Here is a 15716-nt window from a genome sequence, read left to right as displayed (position 1 = left end):
CAGGCAAATATTTGATGCCTAAATGCCAGCGAGTACAGCTTGGGAAAGCATCACCTGGGACACACTGAGACTAAGCAGGTAGGCAGATAAAGCATGGTGATCCATTTTTCTTCTGAGGTTAGAAATATGTTGTGCAACAATGCACCCAGTATAACGAGAAATAGTCAGGCATAGTGCTTTTTTAGTAGGGTTTGTATGTTTACCTCTAAAAAGGGCTCGTCCGGGATTTGAACCCGGGACCTCTCGCACCCTAAGCGAGAATCATACCCCTAGACCAACGAGCCACGCAAGAGTCACCTCTGACACGGCTCCAGGGGTTAGTGGCAGCTAGCCAGTACATGCTGCTCTGTTCTGCAATATGATTGCTGTCTTTTCCATGACCGTCATCAAACAAGAAATTAAAAAGCCTCTGTCCTTCAGACAGTTTGTTTGCTTTAAGTGTCTGCTCGTGGTGAGGACAAGAGAAGCATTTCTTCTCTCATGCCTTGCTTTCATGAAGTAGGCCCACCCTACAGAGCAAAGTGCGAGCAAGCGAATGGCGCAAGCTATCGTCACTTCTCTTTTCGAGCTGTCACTGAGATCTCTGGAGCACACTACGTCAGGCTGGTGAGGAATAGACAGCCTCTATTATCTCAGCTTTTCTATAAAGTGAGCCAGTAAATGCAAACACTGTGAAAAACAGCAAGCTGCATTTCTGCCCGGTCTCGAACCAGGGACCTTTCGCGTGTAAGGCGAACGTGATAACCACTACACTACAGAAACAGACACTACCTCAGGAATCTTGTTGGCGTGTATTGGGTTGGAACGCACAGACTAAGGGCCAACGTCCTTGAAGCTCAAAGTTGGGCTCTCCTTACCCGGTCTCTCTTTCTTTGGAAGACAGGAATGAGGACCACTTTTTTCCCCAAGAGGCGATTTTGAAACCATATCCTGAAATGACACTAGAAAAACTCTTTGCATGTAATGTTCCTACACTGCTGGTCCAGCCCAGAAAAGCAGTTGCAAGGAAGTCCTGCACTCCTTTATCATGTCAAAAGTGGAAAATAGCGTGCAGGGTAAGGAACCTTCTCGACATACACAGCGTCTTATAGCATTGAAAAGAAGAAAGGCTCCTATATGACAAGCAGCCTGAAAACTTCCACAGGATGGGCTCGTCCGGGATTTGAACCCGGGACCTCTCGCACCCGAAGCGAGAATCATACCCCTAGACCAACGAGCCTGAGTGGCCAGGAGACATTTTGAACAATTACTGAAGTGTCTTTCAGAAAACAGCAGGGCTATTTGGCTCGTCTCCCTATAAGTGAGCCACACAAAGTCATGTTTTCTCTCAAGTTGTTGTTTTTTCACTCCAGCAAGGAAGGGGGCAGCCAATCTCCTATCGGCCAGTGAGCAGTAAAAAGGCACAGATGAGAACAGCAAGCACTTTCTGGCACTTGTACTCCTCTGCAAGTCCTGGACCCTTGCTCCATAGACTTCCACACCAGAAGCAATGAAGGGCCCACCATTTCTTGCGCCTGAGAAAGAGGTGTTTGATATTTGGATTCAAACGCGCTCGCTCAGCGCTCGATCAGGCTCGATCAGGCGAGATTTATATGAGTGGCTCACAGGCCTGAAACATTCACCTGGGAGACCCAGAGTGGCTGACTTCCCAGTATGGCCATTGTTGGGCGAGTCTCCTCCTTTCCTCCTGCCTCAATCTAGAATTGGCTGCAAATCACAAGAGGGAGTGCAATGTCCGTGTGTAGTGCCTACTACCAGCTACCTCTTTGTCTTCCTTATGTAAATTAGAATTTTCAAGGGGGGACCATTGGCAATCTGCTCCTCCCACATAACCAGGAAGCCCTGTTGAACATGTCTGCCTGTGTTGTTGCAGGGACAGTGCCTTCTCTGCCCAAAAGGTGGCAGGAGAGCCTCACAACAAATGATGGGATCAACTGCTTATTTCGAAACCCAGCAAGGCAGTTACTGTGATGGATTGCAAATGTAATGGAAGGTGTGCCTGCGGTGTCACTTTCAGAAATACATGGAATTGTGATTGAGGGCCCAGCCTGGTGGATTTCTCTTTATTTACTACAGGTTCCCGCAAATATTGTGGTGTGTGTGGGGAATGCACTGCAAAAATTAGGAAGACTTAAGGGTGTAAAAGGGACCTGTCAGAAGTGGGATTTGAACCCACGCCTCCATGAGGAGACCAGAAGGCTCAGCATCACTGAAGATCAAGCTCTCTTGAGTCTGGCGCCTTAGACCACTCGGCCATCCTGACGGCTCAGGGTGTGCTTAGTTCTGACTTTTCTGTCTGCACCTGCCAACGTTTCCACTTACAACGTTCACAGAAATGTCACAGGTGTAAAGGCCCCAACAATACAACATAGCTCACACAAAATAAAAATAGGCCCAAGAACAACCCCCAGATGATCGATGGAGATAACTTTGTTTCGTCTGCAAAGGTAAAAAAAATTCTCGCGGCTCACCGTGTTCAAAGACCACCTCTTCTTAAACTTGCATTGAGATAATAAGGTTTTAGAGTGTGCACAAAAAAAGCATCCAATGCACAGTGTTTCTGCCCCGTCTCGAACCGGGGACCTTTCGCGTGTTAGGCGAACGTGATGACCACTACACTACAGAAACTACCTTGGTGCTTTCTACTGTTAGAGGAAAGTTTCTCTCAAGTCTTCACCCTACTTCTATTCTGCTGTATCAGCAGCGGCTCAGAATGTGCAGAACAAGTGTGAAAACCTCAGAGATATCATCCAACATGCTTGCAATTAGACGTATTCAAAACTCACTTGTGCAGGCATCGACAGGCAAATATCTGATGCCTAAATGCCAGCGAGTACAGCTTGGGAAAGCATCACCTGGGACACACTGAGACTAAGCAGGTAGGCAGATAAAGCATGGTGATCCATTTTTCTTCTGAGGTTAGAAATATGTTGTGCAACAATGCACCCAGTATAACGAGAAATAGTCAGGCATAGTGCTTTTTTAGTAGGGTTTGTATGTTTACCTCTAAAAAGGGCTCGTCCGGGATTTGAACCCGGGACCTCTCGCACCCTAAGCGAGAATCATACCCCTAGACCAACGAGCCACGCAAGAGTCACCTCTGACACGGCTCCAGGGGTTAGTGGCAGCTAGCCAGTACATGCTGCTCTGTTCTGCAATATGATTGCTGTCTTTTCCATGACCGTCATCAAACAAGAAATTAAAAAGCCTCTGTCCTTCAGACAGTTTGTTTGCTTTAAGTGTCTGCTCGTGGTGAGGACAAGAGAAGCATTTCTTCTCTCATGCCTTGCTTTCATGAAGTAGGCCCACCCTACAGAGCAAAGTGCGAGCAAGCGAATGGCGCAAGCTATCGTCACTTCTCTTTTCGAGCTGTCACTGAGATCTCTGGAGCACACTACGTCAGGCTGGTGAGGAATAGACAGCCTCTATTATCTCAGCTTTTCTATAAAGTGAGCCAGTAAATGCAAACACTGTGAAAAACAGCAAGCTGCATTTCTGCCCGGTCTCGAACCAGGGACCTTTCGCGTGTAAGGCGAACGTGATAACCACTACACTACAGAAACAGACACTACCTCAGGAATCTTGTTGGCGTGTATTGGGTTGGAACGCACAGACTAAGGGCCAACGTCCTTGAAGCTCAAAGTTGGGCTCTCCTTACCCGGTCTCTCTTTCTTTGGAAGACAGGAATGAGGACCACTTTTTTCCCCAAGAGGCGATTTTGAAACCATATCCTGAAATGACACTAGAAAAACTCTTTGCATGTAATGTTCCTACACTGCTGGTCCAGCCCAGAAAAGCAGTTGCAAGGAAGTCCTGCACTCCTTTATCATGTCAAAAGTGGAAAATAGCGTGCAGGGTAAGGAACCTTCTCGACATACACAGCGTCTTATAGCATTGAAAAGAAGAAAGGCTCCTATATGACAAGCAGCCTGAAAACTTCCACAGGATGGGCTCGTCCGGGATTTGAACCCGGGACCTCTCGCACCCGAAGCGAGAATCATACCCCTAGACCAACGAGCCTGAGTGGCCAGGAGACATTTTGAACAATTACTGAAGCGTCTTTCAGAAAACAGCAGGGCTATTTGGCTCGTCTCCCTATAAGTGAGCCACACAAAGTCATGTTTTCTCTCAAGTTGTTGTTTTTTCACTCCAGCAAGGAAGGGGGCAGCCAATCTCCTATCGGCCAGTGAGCAGTAAAAAGGCACAGATGAGAACAGCAAGCACTTTCTGGCACTTGTACTCCTCTGCAAGTCCTGGACCCTTGCTCCATAGACTTCCACACCAGAAGCAATGAAGGGCCCACCATTTCTTGCGCCTGAGAAAGAGGTGTTTGATATTTGGATTCAAACGCGCCCGCTCAGCGCTCGATCAGGCTCGATCAGGCGAGATTTATATGAGTGGCTCACAGGCCTGAAACATTCACCTGGGAGACCCAGAGTGGCTGACTTCCCAGTATGGCCATTGTTGGGCGAGTCTCCTCCTTTCCTCCTGCCTCAATCTAGAATTGGCTGCAAATCACAAGAGGGAGTGCAATGTCCGTGTGTAGTGCCTACTACCAGCTACCTCTCTGTCTTCCTTATGTAAATTAGAATTTTCAAGGGGGGACCATTGGCAATCTGCTCCTCCCACATAACCAGGAAGCCCTGTTGAACATGTCTGCCTGTGTTGTTGCAGGGACAGTGCCTTCTCTGCCAAAAAGGTGGCAGGAGAGCCTCACAACAAATGATGGGATCAACTGCTTATTTCGAAACCCAGCAAGGCAGTTACTGTGATGGATTGCAAATGTAATGGAAGGTGTGCCTGAGGTGTCACTTTCAGAAATACATGGAATTGTGATTGAGGGCCCAGCCTGGTGGATTTCTCTTTATTTACTACAGGTTCCCGCAAATATTGTGGTGTGTGTGGGGAATGCACTGCAAAAATTAGGAAGACTTAAGGGTGTAAAAGGGACCTGTCAGAAGTGGGATTTGAACCCACGCCTCCATGAGGAGACCAGAAGGCTCAGCATCACTGAAGATCAAGCTCTCTTGAGTCTGGCGCCTTAGACCACTCGGCCATCCTGACGGCTCAGGGTGTGCTTAGTTCTGACTTTTCTGTCTGCACCTGCCAACGTTTCCACTTACAACGTTCACAGAAATGTCACAGGTGTAAAGGCCCCAACAATACAACATAGCTCACACAAAATAAAAATAGGCCCAAGAACAACCCCCAGATGATCGATGGAGATAACTTTGTTTCGTCTGCAAAGGTAAAAAAAAATTCTCGCGGCTCACTGTGTTCAAAGACCACCTCTTCTTAAACTTGCATTGAGATAATAAGGTTTTAGAGTGTGCACAAAAAAAGCATCCAATGCACAGTGTTTCTGCCCCGTCTCGAACCGGGGACCTTTCGCGTGTTAGGCGAACGTGATGACCACTACACTACAGAAACTACCTTGGTGCTTTCTACTGTTAGAGGAAAGTTTCTCTCAAGTCTTCACCCTACTTCTATTCTGCTGTATCAGCAGCGGCTCAGAATGTGCAGAACAAGTGTGAAAACCTCAGAGATATCATCCAACATGCTTGCAATTAGACGTATTCAAAACTCACTTGTGCAGGCATCGACAGGCAAATATCTGATGCCTAAATGCCAGCGAGTACAGCTTGGGAAAGCATGACCTGGGACACACTGAGACTAAGCAGGTAGGCAGATAAAGCATGGTGATCCATTTTTCTTCTGAGGTTAGAAATATGTTGTGCAACAATGCACCCAGTATAACGAGAAATAGTCATAGTGCTTTTTTAGTAGGGTTTGTATGTTTACCTCTAAAAAGGGCTCGTCCGGGATTTGAACCCGGGACCTCTCGCACCCTAAGCGAGAATCATACCCCTAGACCAACGAGCCACGCAAGAGTCACCTCTGACACGGCTCCAGGGGTTAGTGGCAGCTAGCCAGTACATGCTGCTCTGTTCTGCAATATGATTGCTGTCTTTTCCATGACCGTCATCAAACAAGAAATTAAAAAGCCTATGTCCTTCAGACAGTTTGTTTGCTTTAAGTGTCTGCTCGTGGTGAGGACAAGAGAAGCATTTCTTCTCTCATGCCTTGCTTTCATGAAGTAGGCCCACCCTACAGAGCAAAGTGCGAGCAAGCGAATGGCGCAAGCTATCGTCACTTCTCTTTTCGAGCTGTCACTGAGATCTCTGGAGCACACTACGTCAGGCTGGTGAGGAATAGACAGCCTCTATTATCTCAGCTTTTCTATAAAGTGAGCCAGTAAATGCAAACACTGTGAAAAACAGCAAGCTGCATTTCTGCCCGGTCTCGAACCAGGGACTTTTCGCGTGTAAGGCGAACGTGATAACCACTACACTACAGAAACAGACACTACCTCAGGAATCTTGTTGGCGTGTATTGGGTTGGAACGCACAGACTAAGGGCCAACGTCCTTGAAGCTCAAAGTTGGGCTCTCCTTACCCGGTCTCTCTTTCTTTGGAAGACAGGAATGAGGACCACTTTTTTCCCCAAGAGGCGATTTTGAAACCATATCCTGAAATGACACTAGAAAAACTCTTTGCATGTAATGTTCCTACACTGCTGGTCCAGCCCAGAAAAGCAGTTGCAAGGAAGTCCTGCACTCCTTTATCATGTCAAAAGTGGAAAATAGCGTGCAGGGTAAGGAACCTTCTCGACATACACAGCGTCTTATAGCATTGAAAAGAAGAAAGGCTCCTATATAACAAGCAGCCTGAAAACTTCCACAGGATGGGCTCGTCCGGGATTTGAACCCGGGACCTCTCGCACCCGAAGCGAGAATCATACCCCTAGACCAACGAGCCTGAGTGGCCAGGAGACATTTTGAACAATTACTGAAGCGTCTTTCAGAAAACAGCAGGGCTATTTGGCTCGTCTCCCTATAAGTGAGCCACACAAAGTCATGTTTTCTCTCAAGTTGTTGTTTTTTCACTCCAGCAAGGAAGGGGGCAGCCAATCTCCTATCGGCCAGTGAGCAGTAAAAAGGCACAGATGAGAACAGCAAGCACTTTCTGGCACTTGTACTCCTCTGCAAGTCCTGGACCCTTGCTCCATAGACTTCCACACCAGAAGCAATGAAGGGCCCACCATTTCTTGCGCCTGAGAAAGAGGTGTTTGATATTTGGATTCAAACGCGCTCGCTCAGCGCTCGATCAGGCTCGATCAGGCGAGATTTATATGAGTGGCTCACAGGCCTGAAACATTCACCTGGGAGACCCAGAGTGGCTGACTTCCCAGTATGGCCATTGTTGGGCGAGTCTCCTCCTTTCCTCCTGCCTCAATCTAGAATTGGCTGCAAATCACAAGAGGGAGTGCAATGTCCGTGTGTAGTGCCTACTACCAGCTACCTCTCTGTCTTCCTTATGTAAATTAGAATTTTCAAGGGGGGACCATTGGCAATCTGCTCCTCCCACATAACCAGGAAGCCCTGTTGAACATGTCTGCCTGTGTTGTTGCAGGGACAGTGCCTTCTCTGCCCAAAAGGTGGCAGGAGAGCCTCACAACAAATGATGGGATCAACTGCTTATTTCGAAACCCAGCAAGGCAGTTACTGTGATGGATTGCAAATGTAATGGAAGGTGTGCCTGCGGTGTCACTTTCAGAAATACATGGAATTGTGATTGAGGGCCCAGCCTGGTGGATTTCTCTTTATTTACTACAGGTTCCCGCAAATATTGTGGTGTGTGTGGGGAATGCACTGCAAAAATTAGGAAGACTTAAGGGTGTAAAAGGGACCTGTCAGAAGTGGGATTTGAACCCACGCCTCCATGAGGAGACCAGAAGGCTCAGCATCACTGAAGATCAAGCTCTCTTGAGTCTGGCGCCTTAGACCACTCGGCCATCCTGACGGCTCAGGGTGTGCTTAGTTCTGACTTTTCTGTCTGCACCTGCCAACGTTTCCACTTACAACGTTCACAGAAATGTCACAGGTGTAAAGGCCCCAACAATACAACATAGCTCACACAAAATAAAAATAGGCCCAAGAACAACCCCCAGATGATCGATGGAGATAACTTTGTTTCGTCTGCAAAGGTAAAAAAAAATTCTCGCGGCTCACCGTGTTCAAAGACCACCTCTTCTTAAACTTGCATTGAGATAATAAGGTTTTAGAGTGTGCACAAAAAAAGCATCCAATGCACAGTGTTTCTGCCCCGTCTCGAACCGGGGACCTTTCGCGTGTTAGGTGAACGTGATGACCATTACACTACAGAAACTACCTTGGTGCTTTCTACTGTTAGAGGAAAGTTTCTCTCAAGTCTTCACCCTACTTCTATTCTGCTGTATCAGCAGCGGCTCAGAATATGCAGAACAAGTGTGAAAACCTCAGAGATATCATCCAACATGCTTGCAATTAGACGTATTCAAAACTCACTTGTGCAGGCATCGACAGGCAAATATTTGATGCCTAAATGCCAGCGAGTACAGCTTGGGAAAGCATCACCTGGGACACACTGAGACTAAGCAGGTAGGCAGATAAAGCATGGTGATCCATTTTTCTTCTGAGGTTAGAAATATGTTGTGCAACAATGCACCCAGTATAACGAGAAATAGTCAGGCATAGTGCTTTTTTAGTAGGGTTTGTATGTTTACCTCTAAAAAGGGCTCGTCCGGGATTTGAACCCGGGACCTCTCGCACCCTAAGCGAGAATCATACCCCTAGACCAACGAGCCACGCAAGAGTCACCTCTGACACGGCTCCAGGGGTTAGTGGCAGCTAGCCAGTACATGCTGCTCTGTTCTGCAATATGATTGCTGTCTTTTCCATGACCGTCATCAAACAAGAAATTAAAAAGCCTCTGTCCTTCAGACAGTTTGTTTGCTTTAAGTGTCTGCTCGTGGTGAGGACAAGAGAAGCATTTCTTCTCTCATGCCTTGCTTTCATGAAGTAGGCCCACCCTACAGAGCAAAGTGCGAGCAAGCGAATGGCGCAAGCTATCGTCACTTCTCTTTTCGAGCTGTCACTGAGATCTCTGGAGCACACTACGTCAGGCTGGTGAGGAATAGACAGCCTCTATTATCTCAGCTTTTCTATAAAGTGAGCCAGTAAATGCAAACACTGTGAAAAACAGCAAGCTGCATTTCTGCCCGGTCTCGAACCAGGGACCTTTCGCGTGTAAGGCGAACGTGATAACCACTACACTACAGAAACAGACACTACCTCAGGAATCTTGTTGGCGTGTATTGGGTTGGAACGCACAGACTAAGGGCCAACGTCCTTGAAGCTCAAAGTTGGGCTCTCCTTACCCGGTCTCTCTTTCTTTGGAAGACAGGAATGAGGACCACTTTTTTCCCCAAGAGGCGATTTTGAAACCATATCCTGAAATGACACTAGAAAAACTCTTTGCATGTAATGTTCCTACACTGCTGGTCCAGCCCAGAAAAGCAGTTGCAAGGAAGTCCTGCACTCCTTTATCATGTCAAAAGTGGAAAATAGCGTGCAGGGTAAGGAACCTTCTCGACATACACAGCGTCTTATAGCATTGAAAAGAAGAAAGGCTCCTATATGACAAGCAGCCTGAAAACTTCCACAGGATGGGCTCGTCCGGGATTTGAACCCGGGACCTCTCGCACCCGAAGCGAGAATCATACCCCTAGACCAACGAGCCTGAGTGGCCAGGAGACATTTTGAACAATTACTGAAGCGTCTTTCAGAAAACAGCAGGGCTATTTGGCTCGTCTCCCTATAAGTGAGCCACACAAAGTCATGTTTTCTCTCAAGTTGTTGTTTTTTCACTCCAGCAAGGAAGGGGGCAGCCAATCTCCTATCGGCCAGTGAGCAGTAAAAAGGCACAGATGAGAACAGCAAGCACTTTCTGGCACTTGTACTCCTCTGCAAGTCCTGGACCCTTGCTCCATAGACTTCCACACCAGAAGCAATGAAGGGCCCACCATTTCTTGCGCCTGAGAAAGAGGTGTTTGATATTTGGATTCAAACGCGCTCGCTCAGCGCTCGATCAGGCTCGATCAGGCGAGATTTATATGAGTGGCTCACAGGCCTGAAACATTCACCTGGGAGACCCAGAGTGGCTGACTTCCCAGTATGGCCATTGTTGGGCGAGTCTCCTCCTTTCCTCCTGCCTCAATCTAGAATTGGCTGCAAATCACAAGAGGGAGTGCAATGTCCGTGTGTAGTGCCTACTACCAGCTACCTCTTTGTCTTCCTTATGTAAATTAGAATTTTCAAGGGGGGACCATTGGCAATCTGCTCCTCCCACATAACCAGGAAGCCCTGTTGAACATGTCTGCCTGTGTTGTTGCAGGGACAGTGCCTTCTCTGCCCAAAAGGTGGCAGGAGAGCCTCACAACAAATGATGGGATCAACTGCTTATTTCGAAACCCAGCAAGGCAGTTACTGTGATGGATTGCAAATGTAATGGAAGGTGTGCCTGCGGTGTCACTTTCAGAAATACATGGAATTGTGATTGAGGGCCCAGCCTGGTGGATTTCTCTTTATTTACTACAGGTTCCCGCAAATATTGTGGTGTGTGTGGGGAATGCACTGCAAAAATTAGGAAGACTTAAGGGTGTAAAAGGGACCTGTCAGAAGTGGGATTTGAACCCACGCCTCCATGAGGAGACCAGAAGGCTCAGCATCACTGAAGATCAAGCTCTCTTGAGTCTGGCGCCTTAGACCACTCGGCCATCCTGACGGCTCAGGGTGTGCTTAGTTCTGACTTTTCTGTCTGCACCTGCCAACGTTTCCACTTACAACGTTCACAGAAATGTCACAGGTGTAAAGGCCCCAACAATACAACATAGCTCACACAAAATAAAAATAGGCCCAAGAACAACCCCCAGATGATCGATGGAGATAACTTTGTTTCGTCTGCAAAGGTAAAAAAAATTCTCGCGGCTCACCGTGTTCAAAGACCACCTCTTCTTAAACTTGCATTGAGATAATAAGGTTTTAGAGTGTGCACAAAAAAAGCATCCAATGCACAGTGTTTCTGCCCCGTCTCGAACCGGGGACCTTTCGCGTGTTAGGCGAACGTGATGACCACTACACTACAGAAACTACCTTGGTGCTTTCTACTGTTAGAGGAAAGTTTCTCTCAAGTCTTCACCCTACTTCTATTCTGCTGTATCAGCAGCGGCTCAGAATGTGCAGAACAAGTGTGAAAACCTCAGAGATATCATCCAACATGCTTGCAATTAGACGTATTCAAAACTCACTTGTGCAGGCATCGACAGGCAAATATCTGATGCCTAAATGCCAGCGAGTACAGCTTGGGAAAGCATCACCTGGGACACACTGAGACTAAGCAGGTAGGCAGATAAAGCATGGTGATCCATTTTTCTTCTGAGGTTAGAAATATGTTGTGCAACAATGCACCCAGTATAACGAGAAATAGTCAGGCATAGTGCTTTTTTAGTAGGGTTTGTATGTTTACCTCTAAAAAGGGCTCGTCCGGGATTTGAACCCGGGACCTCTCGCACCCTAAGCGAGAATCATACCCCTAGACCAACGAGCCACGCAAGAGTCACCTCTGACACGGCTCCAGGGGTTAGTGGCAGCTAGCCAGTACATGCTGCTCTGTTCTGCAATATGATTGCTGTCTTTTCCATGACCGTCATCAAACAAGAAATTAAAAAGCCTCTGTCCTTCAGACAGTTTGTTTGCTTTAAGTGTCTGCTCGTGGTGAGGACAAGAGAAGCATTTCTTCTCTCATGCCTTGCTTTCATGAAGTAGGCCCACCCTACAGAGCAAAGTGCGAGCAAGCGAATGGCGCAAGCTATCGTCACTTCTCTTTTCGAGCTGTCACTGAGATCTCTGGAGCACACTACGTCAGGCTGGTGAGGAATAGACAGCCTCTATTATCTCAGCTTTTCTATAAAGTGAGCCAGTAAATGCAAACACTGTGAAAAACAGCAAGCTGCATTTCTGCCCGGTCTCGAACCAGGGACCTTTCGCGTGTAAGGCGAACGTGATAACCACTACACTACAGAAACAGACACTACCTCAGGAATCTTGTTGGCGTGTATTGGGTTGGAACGCACAGACTAAGGGCCAACGTCCTTGAAGCTCAAAGTTGGGCTCTCCTTACCCGGTCTCTCTTTCTTTGGAAGACAGGAATGAGGACCACTTTTTTCCCCAAGAGGCGATTTTGAAACCATATCCTGAAATGACACTAGAAAAACTCTTTGCATGTAATGTTCCTACACTGCTGGTCCAGCCCAGAAAAGCAGTTGCAAGGAAGTCCTGCACTCCTTTATCATGTCAAAAGTGGAAAATAGCGTGCAGGGTAAGGAACCTTCTCGACATACACAGCGTCTTATAGCATTGAAAAGAAGAAAGGCTCCTATATGACAAGCAGCCTGAAAACTTCCACAGGATGGGCTCGTCCGGGATTTGAACCCGGGACCTCTCGCACCCGAAGCGAGAATCATACCCCTAGACCAACGAGCCTGAGTGGCCAGGAGACATTTTGAACAATTACTGAAGCGTCTTTCAGAAAACAGCAGGGCTATTTGGCTCGTCTCCCTATAAGTGAGCCACACAAAGTCATGTTTTCTCTCAAGTTGTTGTTTTTTCACTCCAGCAAGGAAGGGGGCAGCCAATCTCCTATCGGCCAGTGAGCAGTAAAAAGGCACAGATGAGAACAGCAAGCACTTTCTGGCACTTGTACTCCTCTGCAAGTCCTGGACCCTTGCTCCATAGACTTCCACACCAGAAGCAATGAAGGGCCCACCATTTCTTGCGCCTGAGAAAGAGGTGTTTGATATTTGGATTCAAACGCGCCCGCTCAGCGCTCGATCAGGCTCGATCAGGCGAGATTTATATGAGTGGCTCACAGGCCTGAAACATTCACCTGGGAGACCCAGAGTGGCTGACTTCCCAGTATGGCCATTGTTGGGCGAGTCTCCTCCTTTCCTCCTGCCTCAATCTAGAATTGGCTGCAAATCACAAGAGGGAGTGCAATGTCCGTGTGTAGTGCCTACTACCAGCTACCTCTCTGTCTTCCTTATGTAAATTAGAATTTTCAAGGGGGGACCATTGGCAATCTGCTCCTCCCACATAACCAGGAAGCCCTGTTGAACATGTCTGCCTGTGTTGTTGCAGGGACAGTGCCTTCTCTGCCAAAAAGGTGGCAGGAGAGCCTCACAACAAATGATGGGATCAACTGCTTATTTCGAAACCCAGCAAGGCAGTTACTGTGATGGATTGCAAATGTAATGGAAGGTGTGCCTGAGGTGTCACTTTCAGAAATACATGGAATTGTGATTGAGGGCCCAGCCTGGTGGATTTCTCTTTATTTACTACAGGTTCCCGCAAATATTGTGGTGTGTGTGGGGAATGCACTGCAAAAATTAGGAAGACTTAAGGGTGTAAAAGGGACCTGTCAGAAGTGGGATTTGAACCCACGCCTCCATGAGGAGACCAGAAGGCTCAGCATCACTGAAGATCAAGCTCTCTTGAGTCTGGCGCCTTAGACCACTCGGCCATCCTGACGGCTCAGGGTGTGCTTAGTTCTGACTTTTCTGTCTGCACCTGCCAACGTTTCCACTTACAACGTTCACAGAAATGTCACAGGTGTAAAGGCCCCAACAATACAACATAGCTCACACAAAATAAAAATAGGCCCAAGAACAACCCCCAGATGATCGATGGAGATAACTTTGTTTCGTCTGCAAAGGTAAAAAAAAATTCTCGCGGCTCACTGTGTTCAAAGACCACCTCTTCTTAAACTTGCATTGAGATAATAAGGTTTTAGAGTGTGCACAAAAAAAGCATCCAATGCACAGTGTTTCTGCCCCGTCTCGAACCGGGGACCTTTCGCGTGTTAGGCGAACGTGATGACCACTACACTACAGAAACTACCTTGGTGCTTTCTACTGTTAGAGGAAAGTTTCTCTCAAGTCTTCACCCTACTTCTATTCTGCTGTATCAGCAGCGGCTCAGAATGTGCAGAACAAGTGTGAAAACCTCAGAGATATCATCCAACATGCTTGCAATTAGACGTATTCAAAACTCACTTGTGCAGGCATCGACAGGCAAATATCTGATGCCTAAATGCCAGCGAGTACAGCTTGGGAAAGCATGACCTGGGACACACTGAGACTAAGCAGGTAGGCAGATAAAGCATGGTGATCCATTTTTCTTCTGAGGTTAGAAATATGTTGTGCAACAATACACCCAGTATAACGAGAAATAGTCATAGTGCTTTTTTAGTAGGGTTTGTATGTTTACCTCTAAAAAGGGCTCGTCCGGGATTTGAACCCGGGACCTCTCGCACCCTAAGCGAGAATCATACCCCTAGACCAACGAGCCACGCAAGAGTCACCTCTGACACGGCTCCAGGGGTTAGTGGCAGCTAGCCAGTACATGCTGCTCTGTTCTGCAATATGATTGCTGTCTTTTCCATGACCGTCATCAAACAAGAAATTAAAAAGCCTATGTCCTTCAGACAGTTTGTTTGCTTTAAGTGTCTGCTCGTGGTGAGGACAAGAGAAGCATTTCTTCTCTCATGCCTTGCTTTCATGAAGTAGGCCCACCCTACAGAGCAAAGTGCGAGCAAGCGAATGGCGCAAGCTATCGTCACTTCTCTTTTCGAGCTGTCACTGAGATCTCTGGAGCACACTACGTCAGGCTGGTGAGGAATAGACAGCCTCTATTATCTCAGCTTTTCTATAAAGTGAGCCAGTAAATGCAAACACTGTGAAAAACAGCAAGCTGCATTTCTGCCCGGTCTCGAACCAGGGACTTTTCGCGTGTAAGGCGAACGTGATAACCACTACACTACAGAAACAGACACTACCTCAGGAATCTTGTTGGCGTGTATTGGGTTGGAACGCACAGACTAAGGGCCAACGTCCTTGAAGCTCAAAGTTGGGCTCTCCTTACCCGGTCTCTCTTTCTTTGGAAGACAGGAATGAGGACCACTTTTTTCCCCAAGAGGCGATTTTGAAACCATATCCTGAAATGACACTAGAAAAACTCTTTGCATGTAATGTTCCTACACTGCTGGTCCAGCCCAGAAAAGCAGTTGCAAGGAAGTCCTGCACTCCTTTATCATGTCAAAAGTGGAAAATAGCGTGCAGGGTAAGGAACCTTCTCGACATACACAGCGTCTTATAGCATTGAAAAGAAGAAAGGCTCCTATATAACAAGCAGCCTGAAAACTTCCACAGGATGGGCTCGTCCGGGATTTGAACCCGGGACCTCTCGCACCCGAAGCGAGAATCATACCCCTAGACCAACGAGCCTGAGTGGCCAGGAGACATTTTGAACAATTACTGAAGCGTCTTTCAGAAAACAGCAGGGCTATTTGGCTCGTCTCCCTATAAGTGAGCCACACAAAGTCATGTTTTCTCTCAAGTTGTTGTTTTTTCACTCCAGCAAGGAAGGGGGCAGCCAATCTCCTATCGGCCAGTGAGCAGTAAAAAGGCACAGATGAGAACAGCAAGCACTTTCTGGCACTTGTACTCCTCTGCAAGTCCTGGACCCTTGCTCCATAGACTTCCACACCAGAAGCAATGAAGGGCCCACCATTTCTTGCGCCTGAGAAAGAGGTGTTTGATATTTGGATTCAAACGCGCTCGCTCAGCGCTCGATCAGGCTCGATCAGGCGAGATTTATATGAGTGGCTCACAGGCCTGAAACATTCACCTGGGAGACCCAGAGTGGCTGACTTCCCAGTATGGCCATTGTTGGGCGAGTCTCCTCCTTTCCTCCTGCCTCAATCTAGAATTGGCTGCAAATC

At 47.4% G+C, this 15716-nt stretch overlaps 28 non-coding genes across 28 annotated transcripts; all 28 read right to left on the bottom strand.

The window, feature by feature from the left end:
• Positions 1 to 212: 212 nt before the first annotated feature.
• Positions 213 to 284, bottom strand: TRNAP-AGG (transfer RNA proline (anticodon AGG)). Its single transcript has one exon. It is a non-coding gene; the product is annotated as a tRNA-Pro (tRNA).
• A 405-nt stretch (positions 285 to 689) lies between these two features.
• On the bottom strand, positions 690 to 762 carry TRNAV-UAC (transfer RNA valine (anticodon UAC)). The gene has a single exon. It is a non-coding gene; the product is annotated as a tRNA-Val (tRNA).
• A 385-nt stretch (positions 763 to 1147) lies between these two features.
• TRNAP-CGG (transfer RNA proline (anticodon CGG)) lies at positions 1148 to 1219 on the bottom strand. Its single transcript has one exon. It is a non-coding gene; the product is annotated as a tRNA-Pro (tRNA).
• A 932-nt stretch (positions 1220 to 2151) lies between these two features.
• Positions 2152 to 2263, bottom strand: TRNAL-CAA (transfer RNA leucine (anticodon CAA)). The gene is made up of 2 exons: positions 2226 to 2263; positions 2152 to 2197 (listed from the first exon to the last, which is right to left on the bottom strand). It is a non-coding gene; the product is annotated as a tRNA-Leu (tRNA).
• A 292-nt stretch (positions 2264 to 2555) lies between these two features.
• TRNAV-AAC (transfer RNA valine (anticodon AAC)) lies at positions 2556 to 2628 on the bottom strand. Its single transcript has one exon. It is a non-coding gene; the product is annotated as a tRNA-Val (tRNA).
• A 385-nt stretch (positions 2629 to 3013) lies between these two features.
• TRNAP-AGG (transfer RNA proline (anticodon AGG)) lies at positions 3014 to 3085 on the bottom strand. Its single transcript has one exon. It is a non-coding gene; the product is annotated as a tRNA-Pro (tRNA).
• A 405-nt stretch (positions 3086 to 3490) lies between these two features.
• Positions 3491 to 3563, bottom strand: TRNAV-UAC (transfer RNA valine (anticodon UAC)). Its single transcript has one exon. It is a non-coding gene; the product is annotated as a tRNA-Val (tRNA).
• Positions 3564 to 3948: 385 nt separating this feature from the next.
• On the bottom strand, positions 3949 to 4020 carry TRNAP-CGG (transfer RNA proline (anticodon CGG)). Its single transcript has one exon. It is a non-coding gene; the product is annotated as a tRNA-Pro (tRNA).
• A 932-nt stretch (positions 4021 to 4952) lies between these two features.
• On the bottom strand, positions 4953 to 5064 carry TRNAL-CAA (transfer RNA leucine (anticodon CAA)). The gene is made up of 2 exons: positions 5027 to 5064; positions 4953 to 4998 (listed from the first exon to the last, which is right to left on the bottom strand). It is a non-coding gene; the product is annotated as a tRNA-Leu (tRNA).
• A 293-nt stretch (positions 5065 to 5357) lies between these two features.
• Positions 5358 to 5430, bottom strand: TRNAV-AAC (transfer RNA valine (anticodon AAC)). Its single transcript has one exon. It is a non-coding gene; the product is annotated as a tRNA-Val (tRNA).
• A 381-nt stretch (positions 5431 to 5811) lies between these two features.
• TRNAP-AGG (transfer RNA proline (anticodon AGG)) lies at positions 5812 to 5883 on the bottom strand. Its single transcript has one exon. It is a non-coding gene; the product is annotated as a tRNA-Pro (tRNA).
• Positions 5884 to 6288: 405 nt separating this feature from the next.
• On the bottom strand, positions 6289 to 6361 carry TRNAV-UAC (transfer RNA valine (anticodon UAC)). The gene has a single exon. It is a non-coding gene; the product is annotated as a tRNA-Val (tRNA).
• A 385-nt stretch (positions 6362 to 6746) lies between these two features.
• Positions 6747 to 6818, bottom strand: TRNAP-CGG (transfer RNA proline (anticodon CGG)). The gene has a single exon. It is a non-coding gene; the product is annotated as a tRNA-Pro (tRNA).
• A 932-nt stretch (positions 6819 to 7750) lies between these two features.
• On the bottom strand, positions 7751 to 7862 carry TRNAL-CAA (transfer RNA leucine (anticodon CAA)). Its single transcript has 2 exons — positions 7825 to 7862; positions 7751 to 7796 (listed from the first exon to the last, which is right to left on the bottom strand). It is a non-coding gene; the product is annotated as a tRNA-Leu (tRNA).
• Positions 7863 to 8155: 293 nt separating this feature from the next.
• On the bottom strand, positions 8156 to 8228 carry TRNAV-AAC (transfer RNA valine (anticodon AAC)). Its single transcript has one exon. It is a non-coding gene; the product is annotated as a tRNA-Val (tRNA).
• Positions 8229 to 8613: 385 nt separating this feature from the next.
• On the bottom strand, positions 8614 to 8685 carry TRNAP-AGG (transfer RNA proline (anticodon AGG)). The gene has a single exon. It is a non-coding gene; the product is annotated as a tRNA-Pro (tRNA).
• A 405-nt stretch (positions 8686 to 9090) lies between these two features.
• TRNAV-UAC (transfer RNA valine (anticodon UAC)) lies at positions 9091 to 9163 on the bottom strand. Its single transcript has one exon. It is a non-coding gene; the product is annotated as a tRNA-Val (tRNA).
• Positions 9164 to 9548: 385 nt separating this feature from the next.
• TRNAP-CGG (transfer RNA proline (anticodon CGG)) lies at positions 9549 to 9620 on the bottom strand. The gene has a single exon. It is a non-coding gene; the product is annotated as a tRNA-Pro (tRNA).
• Positions 9621 to 10552: 932 nt separating this feature from the next.
• TRNAL-CAA (transfer RNA leucine (anticodon CAA)) lies at positions 10553 to 10664 on the bottom strand. Its single transcript has 2 exons — positions 10627 to 10664; positions 10553 to 10598 (listed from the first exon to the last, which is right to left on the bottom strand). It is a non-coding gene; the product is annotated as a tRNA-Leu (tRNA).
• A 292-nt stretch (positions 10665 to 10956) lies between these two features.
• On the bottom strand, positions 10957 to 11029 carry TRNAV-AAC (transfer RNA valine (anticodon AAC)). Its single transcript has one exon. It is a non-coding gene; the product is annotated as a tRNA-Val (tRNA).
• Positions 11030 to 11414: 385 nt separating this feature from the next.
• TRNAP-AGG (transfer RNA proline (anticodon AGG)) lies at positions 11415 to 11486 on the bottom strand. The gene has a single exon. It is a non-coding gene; the product is annotated as a tRNA-Pro (tRNA).
• A 405-nt stretch (positions 11487 to 11891) lies between these two features.
• On the bottom strand, positions 11892 to 11964 carry TRNAV-UAC (transfer RNA valine (anticodon UAC)). Its single transcript has one exon. It is a non-coding gene; the product is annotated as a tRNA-Val (tRNA).
• A 385-nt stretch (positions 11965 to 12349) lies between these two features.
• On the bottom strand, positions 12350 to 12421 carry TRNAP-CGG (transfer RNA proline (anticodon CGG)). The gene has a single exon. It is a non-coding gene; the product is annotated as a tRNA-Pro (tRNA).
• A 932-nt stretch (positions 12422 to 13353) lies between these two features.
• Positions 13354 to 13465, bottom strand: TRNAL-CAA (transfer RNA leucine (anticodon CAA)). The gene is made up of 2 exons: positions 13428 to 13465; positions 13354 to 13399 (listed from the first exon to the last, which is right to left on the bottom strand). It is a non-coding gene; the product is annotated as a tRNA-Leu (tRNA).
• Positions 13466 to 13758: 293 nt separating this feature from the next.
• TRNAV-AAC (transfer RNA valine (anticodon AAC)) lies at positions 13759 to 13831 on the bottom strand. Its single transcript has one exon. It is a non-coding gene; the product is annotated as a tRNA-Val (tRNA).
• Positions 13832 to 14212: 381 nt separating this feature from the next.
• TRNAP-AGG (transfer RNA proline (anticodon AGG)) lies at positions 14213 to 14284 on the bottom strand. The gene has a single exon. It is a non-coding gene; the product is annotated as a tRNA-Pro (tRNA).
• Positions 14285 to 14689: 405 nt separating this feature from the next.
• TRNAV-UAC (transfer RNA valine (anticodon UAC)) lies at positions 14690 to 14762 on the bottom strand. The gene has a single exon. It is a non-coding gene; the product is annotated as a tRNA-Val (tRNA).
• A 385-nt stretch (positions 14763 to 15147) lies between these two features.
• TRNAP-CGG (transfer RNA proline (anticodon CGG)) lies at positions 15148 to 15219 on the bottom strand. Its single transcript has one exon. It is a non-coding gene; the product is annotated as a tRNA-Pro (tRNA).
• Positions 15220 to 15716: the final 497 nt, after the last annotated feature.

Source organism: Lissotriton vulgaris, chromosome 10 (genome assembly GCF_964263255.1).
Source record: "Lissotriton vulgaris chromosome 10, aLisVul1.2, whole genome shotgun sequence".
Taxonomy (NCBI): domain Eukaryota; kingdom Metazoa; phylum Chordata; class Amphibia; order Caudata; family Salamandridae; genus Lissotriton; species Lissotriton vulgaris.
Note: the sequence above shows the minus strand (reverse complement) of the source record. Positions and strands in the feature narration are given on the sequence as shown.